At 43.5% G+C, this 15,889-nt stretch overlaps 1 long non-coding RNA gene across 1 annotated transcript; it reads left to right on the top strand.

Annotated features, from left to right (window-relative positions):
* The first annotated feature begins 4,387 nt into the window (after window positions 1-4,387).
* LOC105241988 lies at window positions 4,388-15,479 on the top strand. The gene is made up of 3 exons (XR_002144684.2): window positions 4,388-4,547; window positions 6,342-6,422; window positions 15,400-15,479. It is a non-coding gene; the product is annotated as an uncharacterized LOC105241988 (long non-coding RNA).
* The last annotated feature ends 410 nt before the right edge of the window (window positions 15,480-15,889 follow it).

Genomic DNA, 15,889 nt, shown 5'->3' with positions numbered 1-15,889 from the left:
GAGATGAAGTATATTGGCCCTAAAGGGAATCTGGATGGGGCACCAATATCTACTACATTTCTCAGGTCCAAGATGCAGGGGGCCTAATTGTCAGGCCTTTATAATATACAAGCTGATTTTTGTAGATACATATAATTTAGAAGAAATTTTAATGTCCCTTCATCTGGAAACTGCCCCCCACATCTTGCTCTATTTTTTTCCCCACCACATTTATGACCATCTAACATGCTATAAAGTTCACCTACCTGAAGATTTACTAGTAGCTTATTATCTCTGCTCTCACGCACTAGAATGAAGGCTCCATGAGGAAAGGCATTTTTATCTCTTTTGACGGATATATCCCAAGAGTAGTTCCTGCGCTTGGAAAGTGCTGGGTAAGTGTGTGTTAATGAAAGAGTATTCTGAGGAACATATTCTGCCTGTGTTGCTCATTTTGTGATGATTCTTTGGGTCCAAAGCTATCAAATTCCAGCCTGCGTGAAAAAGCAGGGAAGTCTCACATTCTGGAGAGGGATTGATCCTAGAGCCCTGTGAGTCTCAGATTTCAGGGTGTTTAAGAACCATGTGAGGATCTTATTGACAGTGGGATTCTTGGTCCCCCGACCCAGAGATTCTGGTTCAGTGGTTCTCAAAGGGGCCTAAGAATATGCACTTTAAAAAAGCGTGACCATTGATTTTGATGTAGGTGACCTGAGGCACGTACTTTGAGCAACACTAATGCAGTCTGAAGCACTGGTTCAGACAGCTATTAATAGCTTCCCCAGAGTTGCTCAGCTGCAGGGTTGGGGGTTAGACCTGGCTCTCCTCACTCTCCGTGCAGCATGTTTTCCACTCAGTCTCTCTTAGTATATGTTTATAAGCTTTGCACGTACAGTGATTACCATGGGAACATAAAGAGTGTGATGAAATCCTACTGCTCGAGCTGGGCTTTGAGGCATCGGTGGAGAGCTGTCTTCAGGAAAATTTGGCTTCACAATGTATTGTGGCCTGTATTGCCCCTGTGCTCCCCCAGATTCTTTCAGAATTGCAAAGGTGTTTTGCAATGTCCGGATGCCATCTCATTTGACAGGAGGGAACGCAATGAGAGCCAGGAGCCAGGGTTCTTGCTCAGCCTGATTTGGGGCATGTACCAAAGAGACACAGAGGGGTTGTAGGAAAAATCTGGAATGAGGTCCTGTGGTTTAATGCAGGGGGAAGAGCTTCAGGGTGGCTCCAATCGAATACGTGAACTGATTCGAAGTCAGTAAGCTAAAAACTGAGCTGTCGTGAGGAGGAATTTCACTGAGACTGAATGAATGAAAGAAGGAATATTGGTTTAAAGACATTTCAGTTAAATTTTTCCTATTTACCACAAATCCTCTGGTTGCGAGCATGGGCCATCCTCAAAAGGAATGTGTACTTGGGATGGAGGTTAGATTCTAGAGGGACAATGGTGGTTGATAAGTTACCACTCAAGAATAAATCCTTAAAGAATTCTATTACCATGTACGGCATGTAGAGAGGGCCAGGTTCTGTTTTAAGATTTATGTATTATCACATTTGATCCGCATGACAATGCTCCGTGGTGGATACTATTATCCCCATTTGACAGATGAGGACACAAACGAGTAAATTGCCTAAATTCACACCCTTCCAAAGTCTCTGAGCTAGGACTTGATTCAGGCGATCTGGGTCCAGACCTAGGCCTTGAAACAACCACTCATCCCCCAGGATCTGAAATCTAACAGGCAGCCTTCTGTCTTCCGGAGCATGGCCCTGAGGGTTGATGAACCATTTAAAAATGGAAACTGGAGCACAATCAAACTGCTTGTATTTGTGTGTGTGTGTGTGTGTGTGTGTGTGTGTGTGTTCGTGTGGAGAGGTGGAAGGAAGCACCGAGAAGGACTGAGGAGCACAGAAATACTGAGGATGGATTTCAAGCTTTTCACTCTGGAGTTGTAGGACCTAAATTCTCTCCTCCTCTCCTCTTTGACGTAAACAGAAAGTTTGCAGTGCTCATTACTGCATCTGCCACATGAATTCTTTTCTGGGAGAGGAACTGGAAGAAGAAAGAGGAGGGAGTTGCCATCTGGTTTCACGGAGGAGGGAAGACACTGCGTTGAAGAGTGCAGTTTCCCTCGATGGTCATCGTGCACTGTGCGGCCTGCACGGGGCAGGAGCGTCAGGACTGGGGAGGGGTGCAGTCCCGAGCCCAAACCTCTGTGGTTTACAGCTGGCAGCTTCGGGAGGAATCATGTGGCCTTGGCAAGAAAGGCTGCACGGAGGAGGAGAGTGTGAGAGATTGGCTTGGGGGAGGAGACAGCTGTAGGCCAGAAACTAAAACTGGAGCTGGTGACAACAGCTTGGACCAAACCTCAAATCAGAGAGCAGAGAACATTATTTTCATATATTTGCCACCAGGTAGAGGCTGTGTGAGTAGGGATTTTTCCAGAATTCATCCTAACTGGAGAGAGGCTAGAGGTGGAAGAGGAAAGAGAAGCAGGTCTAACTCCTGTTGGTGCAGAGCTCCTCCCCAGACCTTGTGTTTAGTGATATGACCCTCTGCTCTGTGAGCCCCGACGCCCAGCCGGCCACATTCACTGTTGTCATTGTAGCTCAGTTCTTTCCACCTTCTGCCATTTAATGGTGAGCAGGCAACTGCAGACCTACACGACGGGTGTACTTTAGGCATCAATAACATGGCTTCTTGTTTGTTTGTTTTTTTAAAGATTTTCTTTTTAAGTAATTTCTACACCAACGTGGGGCTGGAACTCATAACCCCAAGGTCAAGAGTTGCAGGCTTCACCGACTGAGCCAGCCAGAGCCCCTTGTTTGTTTTTTATTTTCCAGTTCTCTGTTTTTGAAGAGTGAAATTGATCTTTTCTTTCAGGCAGCACAACGCTGAGGGTTTAGAAAGGTTTTTGGTCTGGGAAATGTACAACTGACATGAAAGAGCTCATCAAACCTGATAGTACATTTTGGCCACATTATGGGCTAGACTCCAGAGCAAAGGAGGAGGTACCACCTGATGCCAGGTGACAGCCAAAGGTAGTCCGGAGGGGCGCCTGGGTGGTTTGGTCGTTCAGTGTCTGCCTTCAGCTCAGGGCGTGATCCCGGTGTTCTGGGATTGAGCCCTGTATCAGGCTCATCCGCTGGGAGCCTGCTTCTTCCTCTCCCACTCCCCCTGCTTGTATTTCCTCTCTCGCTGGCTGTCTCTATCTCTGTCAAATAAATTAATAAATAAAATCTTTAAAAAACAAACAACAACAAAGGAACAAAGGTAGTCAGGAATCAGAGCTGGGGCTGGGGCCACTCTGGAGGGCCAGGACAGTCAGGCCAAGGGGTGGGGTCCTGGACTCCTAGTAAGTCCCCTAGAGGGGGCCACAGGGTGTGACGGGGAAGGCTACGTGGGGCGGACTTAGCACGCCTACAGGGTCTGCTCCTGCGCACAGCTCCTTGAACGTGCTTTACCTTGTACTTTGATAACTGACCTTCCCATCTTGCCTCTGGAGGTGCCTGCTTTCTGCTTGCTTGCCTCATTCATCACTTTCTAAATGGGTGCGACCTCTTACACACTAGTTAAGGGCTTAGGTCAACGGTTCAGGGGAAAACGGCTCAAACTGAGCCTGGGCCGACACTCAGCAGGTGCACACCAGTCTGGAGTACCGGTTGTTAAACGCTTTGACCATCATCCCTGTCAAAGCATTGACCCTGGAAGGGTCATTACATTCAGCCCGAGAAGGTGCTGGCACTGTGGAAGGCCAGCCGAGGGGCAGGTCACTCACACCCTGCCCCCCTCTCATCTTCAGAACGACCCTCATCATCCACATCATTTAACTGCTATTTTCCTTCTCTCATTGTGCTTCTCTTTCTCTTTCTTGCCTATACTGTTGGATACAAAGTGAATGAAATATGGTTCTAATGTGTCTCGACTGCATTTCACCTTGATCTTTATTCCTGTGTACGTCCAGGCCTGGGCTTTCCTGTTGGCTGCTAATCCTTGGCTCACGTCAGACCCTGTCTGCTTCCCACTAACCCACGCATGTCAGCACTGTTAACACCAACGCAGGATAGTTTATTTTGAAAACAATGCTGGTAACAACATCCTCCCACTTCGTCATTCTGTAACATCTAGACCCAGGAAGGGACGCCTATCCTCCGTTCACCAAAACAAGTTTCAGATCCCCTCACAAACACTGTGTGTGACCATTCATCACTAATAGATTTTGGTTATAAGTAGGGTTACCGGATTTAGCAAATTAAAAAAAAAAAAAAACCCAGAGCATCTAATTAAATGTCAGTTTTAGATAAGCAACAAATAATTTTTTAGTATAAATATGTCCTTTGCAACATTCAGAATCTGTTTATAATAAAAAATTGTCTTGTTTATTTGACTTCCAAGGTGAAGTGGATGTCCTGTACTTTATCTGGCAGCCCTCGCCACAAGTCTTCCAGCAAGAGCGGCAAACTGGAACGTATTGGCTTAGCTAGCTGAGAAGTCTAGAGGCTGGCCTGCCTTCAGCACAAGCTGGGGCCGGAAGTCCCCAAGACCGTGCCTGTATTCTCAGGTAAGTGTATGTCCTTGTGCTGACAAGACAGCTGCTGTCTTCCAGCCTCATATTCTTATTCTGAGTTGACAAAAAGAGAAACGTTGTTTTTCCAAAGGCTCCCCCTAGATGACTAAGATTCATTCCAATGAGGTCAGATTAGGTCACGTGTCCACTACGAAGCCCATCTTTGTGGTCAAGGAAATGAGATACGCTGATGGGTGCGGGCTGGGGCCAGTTCTCCCGCTGGACTGGGAGGAGCACATCCACGCAGAGGGCACAGGCAGAGAGCGAGCTGTGGCTGGTGAAGGGGAAAAGGACCCTGGAAGGCAGATGATGCACACCCACCCCCACGTGAAATCAGAGCGAGCACTGGGTGGTGGTCTTCATCTTCTGCAGCAGCCTGTGAAGGCCTGGAAGGAGGGAATGTGGGCAAGCCCAGGGCAGTGCCAGCAAGCTGCTGCCCCATCCGCTTCGAGATCTGTGTGGCTTCACTCTCTCGCTCCTCTTCCTGGCTTCTAGCTGTTCCCCAGTTTGCCTTGATTGAGGCAACACCTGAGACAGTTTAAAAATGTTCTGGACAGGGGCACCTGGGTGGCACAGCGGTTAAGCATCTGCCTTCGGCTCAGGGCGTGATCCCGGCGTTCTGGAATCGAGCCCCACATCAGGCTCCTCTGCTATGAGCCTGCTTCTTCCTCTCCCCACTCCCCCTGCTTGCGTTCCCTCTCTTGCTGGCTGTCTCTATCTCTGTCAAATAAATAAATAAAATCTTAAAAAAAAAAAAAAAAGAATGTTCTGGACAGGGGCTCCTGGGCGGCACAGCTGATTAAACTCTTGATTTCAGCTTAGGTCGTGATCATGGGATGGAGCCCTGCATTGGGCTCTGTGCTGGGTGCAAAGTCAGCTTGAGATTCTCTCTTTCCCTCTGCTCCACTCTTGCACCCACGCTCGCTTGTTCTCTCGCTCTCTCTCAAATAAACCTAAAAGAAAAACAGTATTCTGGACAGAATGTTTGTATCCTTCTCTCCCCCACCCCAAATTCGTATGTTAAAATCCGACCCCCATGTGGCTGTATTTGGAGATGGGCCTCTGAAGAAGTAATGAATCTTAAATGAGATCATAGGATGGGGCCCTAATCTGATAGGATTACTGTCCTTTTAAGAAGAGACACCAGAGAGCTTCCTCCCACCCACACTCCCTCTGCCCCCAGCATACAGCAAAAAGGCGACTGTTTATAAAGCCAGGAAGAGAGCTCTCTCCAGAAACTAAATTTTCTGACACCTTGATCATGGACTTCTAGACTTTACAACTGTGTGTGTGGGTGGGGGGGAACGTCTGCTCTTTAAGCCACCCTGACTGTGGTATGTTTTTGTGGCAGCCCAAGCAGATTAATCCAAGGACTCTGGCTGAATCTTGGAAGGGCAACTATATTTTCACATAATGCTACTAACAGAAAAGGTTTTTCAGGATGTCAAATGACCCAGAAAGACATGATCTACAGAAGGCTTTTCTGTGTATCTGTTTGCAAGAACAAATGCTTTAGGATGCTGTTAATCCTTAACCTAAGTTTACTTTTTAAGAGACTGCCTCAGATTTGTTAAGTATTTTTTAATGGTACGGTTTAAAGGATTGTTTCTTTTGAAAATCAAATATGGGAGACTAGGAATTCCTACAACAAAGGTTCTATGTGCAGAACTAAATGAGGAAATTAACCACCAATAAGTGTATTAACCAGTATTTTTCTTTAAATAAAAAAGTTTAAAGACTAAAAGCCTAAGAAATAAAATAGAAGTTTATTTCTCTTTCATATGAAAGAAGTCTGGAGGAGGTAGCCCAGTACTGATATCTTCATAAAGGCATCAGGGATCAAGCCCTCTCACTGCCCTTCTATTCTTGGTAAGTGTACCTCATGATCCAAGATGGCTGCTTAAGTGCCAGCCATCATATCTGCATTACGGCCAACAGGTAGGTAGAAGGGACAAAGAGCATTTAAGGACATCTTAAATTTATATATGACACCTTCACTTACATCCCATTGGCCAGAACTTAATCACATGTCCACATCTATCAATAAAGGAGCAGGGAAATGCAGTCCTTATTCCAGGTGGCCTTTTCCCCAGGTGAAGATTGGCAGTTCTATTAGTAAGAAAGAGAGAATGGCCATTAGGGGCAAATAGAAATCTTGGAGCCACAGACAATTGGAAAACTTTTCATATTATAATGAGGATGAAACATTAGAATGCTTTTACAAGAGACATTTTAAAGTAAGACTTTGAACAAAGATACCAAACATGAACAATCTGTAACATTCCAGGATTTCTTCCTACCTTTGTTAAATTTATCATTTTATATAGTTATGGTCAATGTCTACTTGTTACTTGGGTGGTTATAATTAAATGTTATTTCATATAAACATTGCAATATGGTCATAATTCACATAGTTGTAGTTTTAATATCCTATCATGTTAATTTAACAAAGTTTTAAATAGTGGATGTGGGGGCGCCTGGGTGGCTCAGTCGTTAAGCGTCTGCCTTCAGCTCAGGGCGTGATCCCAGTGTTCTGGGATCGAGCCCCACATCAGGCTTCTCTGCTGCAAGCCTGCTTCTTTCTCTCCCACTCCGCCTGCTGTGTTCCCTCTCTCTCGCTGGCTGTCTCTCTGTCAGATAAATAAATAAAATCTTAAAAAAATAAAAATAAAAATAAAATAAATAGTGGATATGGGATAGTTGAAATGAGAGTTGTAAAATGTTGATATTGAATTTGCTTGATGGTACAGAAGGTCCATTATTCTGTTATCTCAACTTCTATGCATCCTTGAAAATGTCCATTCTAAGTTTCCGTATGTATCATAGTTTCCCTAGAGAAGACAAGCATTGAAAGAAGAGAATAGACTGCTAGATTTTCTTTTTTGCAGTCAAAATACTTAGAGGAAAGAGAAAAGATAGTGGAGAACCCCCTTGCATTTTCTTCTATCTCCCCTCAAAACTTAAACAAATTTCATTCAGAAGATTGGTCGTAATCTATTTTTGTTTTTATTTTTTAAGATTTATTTATTTTTATTGGAGAGAGAGAGTAAGGGGAGGAGCAGAGGGAGAGGGACAAGCAGACTCCACACTGAGCACCCAGTGAGGGGCTTAATCCCAGGACTCTGAGATCATGACCTGAGCCGAAAACAAGGGTTAGATGCTTAACCAACTGAGCCACCCAGGCGCCCCAGGTTGGTCTCAGCCTAAAAAAGCTAATCATAAGACTCTTCTGTTCAAGACCAGTGATACTGTACTGTTACTTTAAGAGGATTGGTTTCAACTTTCATAGTTTTCCTTGTCAGGGGCACCTGGGTGGCTCAGTCGTTAAGCATCTGCCTTCAGCTCAGGTCACGATCCCAGGGTCCTGGAATCAATCCCTGCATCGGGCTCCCTGCTCAGTGGGAGGCCTGCTTCTCCTTCTCCCACTCCCCCTGCTTGTGTTCCCTCTCTCACTGTGTCTCTCTCTCTCTGTCCAAAAAATAAATAAAATCTTTTTTTAAAAAAAGAAAAAATGTGTAGAGAGGTGTTGTACATGATTCAACCCCCACCCCCAACATTTATTGAGAACCTGTTCTGAGTTCTGGGGATACAGAGGTAAGTGAGACCATCATGGCCCTCAAGCAGCTCATCGTCTGTTGGGAGAAGCAGATACATGAGTAGATGGTTATAAAATAACGTGGTTAGTGTACTGAAAGAGCTATACACAGCCTGTCATGACTATACAAAGCATATTCATAAAAAATGCTTCACTTTGAAAATGTTGCCATCATTGAAAGAAACTTAATACAGAGCGGTATTATACAGTTAAGTATGTTCCAACTATGACCCCACTAACACAAACTATAAAGATGCTTTTAATGGAATTTGCAAATGTTAATATATTCCACATACTTTAAATGGTAATATGACTTTACCACAAATTCCTCAGTGCAATCAGAAGAAATGTGATATTTAATGAGGAAAGGCCTTTAACGAAGTCACTGCAAGATAAGTTATTATGTAACCTGATGCTCAAATTCACAGAAAACTTTTTCAAATAAATATTATAGATTTAAATTGTTAAATAAGTCTTTTTGGATATAGCAATGAGTATAATTATTGGGACAGGAAACATTTGCGAATGAATGAATGGATGGATGGATGGGTGAAAGCTTGTAATAAGGCTTGGTTCTAATCTTGGCTTTGTCACAAAGTAACCAAGCATTCTAGGTAGGTCAACTAACCTCTCTGGGAATTTATTTCTCAACCAGTAAAATTAGGGGGTAAAATGTACTGAGGGTTTCAAACTTTATTTAGCCACATCACCCTTTGTTCCAGTGAAGTGTTGAGGGATGGCTTTAAGTGGAGGTGTGTGTGTGTGCGTGCATGCAGGTGCGTGTGTGTGTGTGTGTGCGTTGTGTGTATGTGTGTGTGTGTTGTATGTCAGAGGTGTATTCTTGGTTTCTTCTCATGTTCCTCCCCTGGTGATCTCGGAGTCACCTCCTGCCATGAGTGGAGTTTCAGAGAGCCTCTAGTCTGGGGGATCCCCGAGGTCATGTCCCACTCTAGCACTGGACAATCCTATTATTGTAAACCATTTAGCCATAGAATGCTAGTTGAGGGAATGTCCAAGGAAATATAAGCCCATCTGTGGAGAAAGAAGGTGGAAAAGTGGGTCGTTTTGAACTGATCAAACCTGGTGGCATGTCTGAGAAGCCAGGAACAAAAGACTGGACAGCTTTTTATTCCGATTCACTTTTAGATTAGGTTCTTCAATGATGAGCATATAAATCAAGCTAGGCCCCGACTTAAGGCCTTCCAGAAGAATCCAAGGGGCAATATCACCAGCATTTGGCAAGTTGGGTTTTCTCAGCCCTCCCTGTTTAATTCTTTCAGCCATAACACGACAGAGGAGAACTGCAGGCTTCAGAGAGTGGTGCCTATTAATACGGACACAGCCTGCCCTACTGATAACAGATGTGGTTATAATGGGAGCTGAGTGAACAGAAACACATTTCCCCAACTCCAAACCTCAAGCACATTTTTCATCATCTGTAACAGACTGAATGCTGGCTCAGAGCAGATGTTTTCCTTTGCTCCTTTGTGGACATTGCTTTAAGCCTTACTTGGGAAAGGAGGGTCTGAGGTCTCCGCTGGCGAGTGTCCAGGAGATGGTGGGACTGCAGAGTCTTCCTCTCCTTTACTTATAGGAACTGCTTTGGGGCCGGTGCTACAAAGGCCTTTTTGTTTACACAAGCTTCCCTGAGATAGCACTAAGTACACATTTCTCAGAGAAAGGTTCTAGAAAGCTGAGCATTGCCAAGCTGAGCCTTAACAGTCTTATGACTGATGCCTTGGCCAAAACCACCTCCATAGCGCTCAGCCACGAACTTCATCTTGTGTTAGTGCAAAACCACATACTATCTGGAAATAGCCTTGAGGAACTCAAGCAATAAGAGACTGAACCCCAAAACTTTACTCTCCCGGAGAAAAGCCACCCACAAGTGATCACTTTGTCAGCCCTGACAGCTTTTCTGGAAAAGAGATTGAAAAATGACCGTATGAGGAGGGCATACTAAGTCAGCAGTAGAGGTCTGATCTGAGCTTCTGGCTCTCAATCTTGCACTTAATAAACTAGTCCGGCCCCTTCTTTGTACAAATTTACTTCTTTAAAGTGAGGGGAGAAACCATTGTCAACAGTGTGCATTTTATAGGTAAGTTCCAAACCCCACGACATTTCATCTTCCTCAATACAGCCCTCTGTGCTGAGAGACTGTGTCTCTCTGAAGAGCACTGTAGGCTTCATTTGAGTATCTGTCAGGAAGGAATCTGATTTTCCAGTGGACTGGTATTAGCTAAAATGTTTGTCATTATATATTCCCTGGAATCTCTATACTTTGTTGGGTCAGCTCTTGTCCTTTCTGGCAGCTGCCAGAGATCATTGTCAGGGAGCTGGAGTTACACCACTGCTGTGAAGTCACCTGGGAAAGTTCTTGTTCAGGCTGGAATTAAGGCCCTTGACTGGATCACTTGAGCTTTCCCTTCCCTTTGTCCAAACTCCCGAAGTTGGAGCTTGCCAGTGAGTACTGCACCCCATCTGTATCATGTCTACTAAAGAGCTCTGGACACCCAGGGCGGCACCCTTTAACTATTGTGTAGTCTTGAGATGCCTGGGTAGCTCACTTGGTTAAGCATCTGCCTTCAGTTCGGGTCACAATCCCAGAGTCCTGGGATCGAGTCCCGCATCGAGCTCCTTGCTCAGCAGGGAGCCTACTTCCCCCTCTGCCTGCTTCTCCCTCTGCTTGGGCTTGCTTCCTCTCTCTCTCTCTCTCTGATAAATGAATGAATAAAATCTTTAAACATTGTGTAGTCTGTCTGTAGGCAACGTCTACAGTACAATCCATATTTGGTTGTAATATATATATATGCTAAAACTGGAAGGAAATTCCCCAATTGATACAGTGTCTTCCTCGGGAGAGTGAAAATCTAGATAGTTTTTTCCCTTTATCTCCTGTATTTTTCAAAACTTCTACCATGAACAGATGTTACTCTATAGCACTATTGCTATGTTACCATATATTACTGTATTACTCTTATAGTGATATTACTATAAATAATAGTAATTACTATATATACATACTATGTTATACAGTATTGCTCATAGGAAAAAAGGGTGTGTGTGTGTGCGAGTGTTGAGTGTGATGTGGCTATGAGGCCATAACCGACATAGACTTTGCTCTCTAGACAGCTCAGGCTCCCAAACCTAGACTATTTATTTCCTAGAAGACATAATTTGCCTCTATCTTCCAGTTACTCAGAAAACTTTATCAAATTCCCACTTCATATCAATTGTGGAGACAACTTAGGAAATGTTGATGGAATTTTCAAGCTCTTCCACTAATTAGGATGGAATGAGCAGAAAATGATGGGAGCCCTAATCAATAACTTAATTTTAAAATTTTTACTTTTATATATGCTTATCTTCATTGGTCATGAAACACACTTATTATCAAAGAGATGACCATGGCTGACACTTTGGTATATTTCTCTTCTTCCACTGAGCTGATGCTAAAAGTTGCCCAGAACATAACCCAGGAATTCAGGCCCTGGGAGATTTCTTTTCCAGTTGTCTTTTCTAGACAGTATCTTTGAATGTTACTCTCTCAGAACATCAGGGGGACAGCAATGGGGCTGCATGATTTTGTCTTCCAGTTTGCTTCTCTTCAACCCATAGAAAAGACATTATTTGTATAAAGCTGTCCAAAGAACTCTGGTATTGTGCCTAGATTCTGGTTGTACAAAGATCAAAAAGACGGTTTTTTGAGACAAAGTATGAACAAATAATAAAAATACAGAATGCAGAGTACTTTGATAGATATACACTGAGACTGCAGCCAAGAGCATAGCAAGGGAAAACCTAAGAAAATCTTTCACATGGTACTTCTAGATTTCTCCAGTTGTTGCGTTCATGCTTTGATAGATATACACTGAGACTGCAGCCAAGAGCATAGCGAGGGAAAACCTAAGAAAATCTTTCACATGGTACTTCTAGATTTCTCCAGTTGTTGCGTTCATAAGAGTGCTGACTCCTAGAATTGGCCAATGTAGATTTGAGCCCAGTTTTGCCATTTACTTGCTATGTGACAGTAAAAAAAATTTTTTTTTGCTCTAGCTTTCTGAGCCAGGAGGGACTGATCCCATCTTCCTCATAGGGTTTGTAGGGGGATGACTTGAGATATGTCAGTAAAGCCTTGTGCCCAGTATGCGGCACACGACGAGCACGCCAGAGGTTCTGAGGCAGGACCACCAGTCTCCAGTTCCTGCAGCTCTGTCCCACCAGGTTCCTCCTCATGGATCCCAAACTGACACTCCCTCCAGTCCCCAGGGATGAGAACTTGGAAGTGAAGAGGAAGGCTCTGGCGACTCAGCACGGCCCCCAAGCAGGTTAGCTGAAAGACGAAGCAGATGGATCATAGAACTCGAACCTGTTTCCCCAACTCTGCTCAGACAGGGTGGGAGACAGAAGCAGAGGCAGATGGGAACATGGTTTTGAACATGTCTAGCCTATAGTGGGTTCAGGAACAGGCACTCAGCCTCGGCCTGGCGTTTGCCTCTGTTGTAAATTTGGCAAGAAAAGGTAATACTGCTGTTGAGTGGCTTAGCAAATATTGGCATGGGCATTAATAATGCCAATTTAACCCTTTTGTTAACTAATATCATTTCACCAGTTCTCCAAACACACTATCACCTCACTTGTTCAGATGAAAGAGTATCGGGAGGAGAATTGGGTTTTTTTGTGTGTTTCCTCTGGACACTGTGTGAGACACCCTCATACAGTTTCTCATGGAGCTGACACAGGCATCCTGTGAGGTTTGTAGGTGTAATACTATCACCCCGACCATACAGAGGGGGACACTGAGCTTGCTGATAGGAAGAGACTTGCCCAACCCACACCGTTAGCAATGTCTGAAATGGGGCTGAACCCTTATCTAACTAACACCAAAGACTGTTTTCCCAACACTTACACTGTAGTCTGAGTGATCCAGAGCAGTGCCAAGAACCAGGGAGTCCTTTAAAAGGCACCTAAAGTACACGGCATTGACTTCGTGTAGTGAAGAGTATATTTTATTCGTAGGCAATCGCCCAGGACCTTGCTCAGAGGATTTATTTTCCTGCATAGAGCAGGAGAAATATTGAGTTTCTTCCAAGATGTAAGTAAATCTTGTTGACTCCCAGTGATGCTCCCTAATAAGAAGGGTTCAGTTCAGACATGCCCGTTGGACCACTTAGATCTTATTTTGTCGTGGTCTCCCCCACACCCCACCCCACCATGTCATTGAAAGTTAGGATCTTATACAGAGAGAGGATAGTTTTTGTGCTCTAAGGATACAAGAGAAAAGGTTCTTCTTGATTCCCAACTGGGAAGAAGTTCTTTGAAACATCCACGAACATGATTTAAAAGTAAAAGTATATTCTCTTCCATTCCTAAAAGAATTTATGGCAATTCATTTTGGTATGAGATCAATGACACATACGGATTTTAAAAATTTAAATCTGTGCTTACTTTAACTTCTTTCTTTACTTTCACAGAGCTTTGTGTTTCTCTTGTTTACTTCATAGTTATTGGCCAACAGTAAGATATGATCCTTAAGAGTTCTGCTGGATCCTACAAGGGTGATACTTTTTAAAGCATTTTGAAGCAATGGAGTCATTCCCCATATCATCCATTAGGCCATTTCAGAGCAGATGGGTTTGAGACCTTAGAAAATCCAGTCTCGAAAAAGAAAAAGTAAAATCCAGTCTCATCATAATGGTGAAGAGAAGGCATACCATATAACAGCTTCAAGAGCCAACAGGGAGTTAGGACAAATGGCCACCACAGCACAGGCTAGAAAACCAAGACTTTGGGGAAGTAAAAGACTTCAAAAAGCAGCAACAGAGAGTCAGTATTTTTAAAATGTCCTCATAGGAGTGTTTTTTCCAAAGCCAAAGGTTCATAGGTTAAGTTTAAGTTTTAATAACTTAGGCAGCTAGCAAAGGAACCTTATTAGACTCAAAGTTGGCATTAATCAGAATTTTCCATTAGATCCACTTTCTTTTCTATGCAACACTCAACATGCTTAGACATTAACCAGTTGTTATGAGGACTGTGTGTTTGTTATTATTTTATACCATTAAATTGGGGGCTGTGGGATTATTTTCACAATAAAATGTTAGAAGTGTATAGTTGCCTGATAAAGATCCAACCATGCCAAAATTTGGCATGCCTTGTTTCAGCTCCCTCCCCAGAGTGGATCTTTATTGGGATAATTTGCTATAATGACATTTTATGAGAGAGCAAGTTTTCATGAGATATTATTTTGGAAATAGGCAGGGATAGCCAGATGTTGTGCTTTACCTTTTGAGTTCCTAAATGCTGTTTTAACTCCACTTGATTCTAATAGTTATTAAGTAACCCTGAAATAAGTGCCAGAGTTTTCTTCAGTGTTTCATAAATCAAAGACAAATGCCAAATCCCCTAAACAAAAGTTATGATAGAAGGGCAGGCACAAAAACAAAAAAAACCCCAAGGGAACCAAAAGACGATGTGAGCAGAGTAGATTTTTCTGACCCTTTTATAAGCAGAGGTGGGGGTCAGGAAGGGGTCCCACTTTTTACTATAATGTATTCTGTATCTATAAAGATGTCTCTAGCAGTGAAGAGTCTGAATGGATCCATCCACACATTCTGATCCTGTATTTTTTGTGACTAATAGTTGTTTTGCAAGGTGGCTGCCTGAAACTGAGATGGAGGAGGGGAAAGAGGTAGCCAGAGTAACCCAAGTCCTTGATGCCCCTGTGACAAGCATCTGCTTTTTCGTGTCCTGAAAAGGCCTGAAAATTTGCATTTTGTAGTCGTGGGCAGGGTGGTTAGAAAGAAAACATGTTTTAAAAGTGCAAAGGGGGGGCATGTGGGGGACTCAGTTGGTTAAGTGTCCAACTCTTGATTTCGGCTCAGGTCATGATCTTGGGGTCTTGGGATTGAGCCCTGCATCAGGCTCCATGCTGGGTGTGGAGCCTGCTTAAGATTCTCTCTCTCTCTCTCTGCCCCTCCCCACCCCCGCACCTTGGACAAGCTTCTTTAACTTCTTTTTGCCTTAGTTTCCTCATCTGTAAAATGCAGATCTTAACACTACCTGCCTCATGGAGTTCTTGTAAAGATTAAATTGAGATATGCAAAGTGCTGTCTGTAGGTGGAATTATGCATGAGTTATTATTTACTGAATACCTAATAGGTGCCAGATACTGTGTTAGATGCTTTTGTATAATGTTTTATTTAATCTTTATAACAAGCTTAAAAGGCAAGTAATATTATTTCCATTTTGCAGATACAGACATCAAGGCTCGGAGAAGTCAAGAAAATCACTCAAGTCTACACAGCTAAGTGGCCCAACTAAAAGGCATCAAAACCAGGTATTTCTGCTCCAGCATTATATCAAACAGCATTGGTGCCCCCAGCTCACTTTAGCTGCTATGTGACAAACACCTACTTAATAGTCTAGACTATTAAATTTTTAATCAGTTTTGTTGATTAGAGAATTATGTGTCTCTCCATCATCGTTTGTCTAACTCATTAAAATTAATAGACAGCATTAGATAAATGTGTTTGACACCTGAAATTGAGTCACTCTGGGAGAAAGCCCTGAGTGTTATAGCTTTGGGTGCAATTGGAAGGAAAAATGAACAGTTGCTCCTTCCTTCCCTCCTTCACCAGACAGGAAGGGTGAACAAACATACAGCTGCCTCTCAACAAAGTGACAAAGCCCGGGGCAGCCTTTTTTCCTGAGCTGGAGACCATCTGCTAGCTCACTTACCAGG

This window comes from Ailuropoda melanoleuca, chromosome 9 (genome assembly GCF_002007445.2).
Source record: "Ailuropoda melanoleuca isolate Jingjing chromosome 9, ASM200744v2, whole genome shotgun sequence".
NCBI classification, from domain to species: Eukaryota; Metazoa; Chordata; class Mammalia; order Carnivora; family Ursidae; genus Ailuropoda; species Ailuropoda melanoleuca.
Note: the sequence above shows the minus strand (reverse complement) of the source record. Positions and strands in the feature narration are given on the sequence as shown.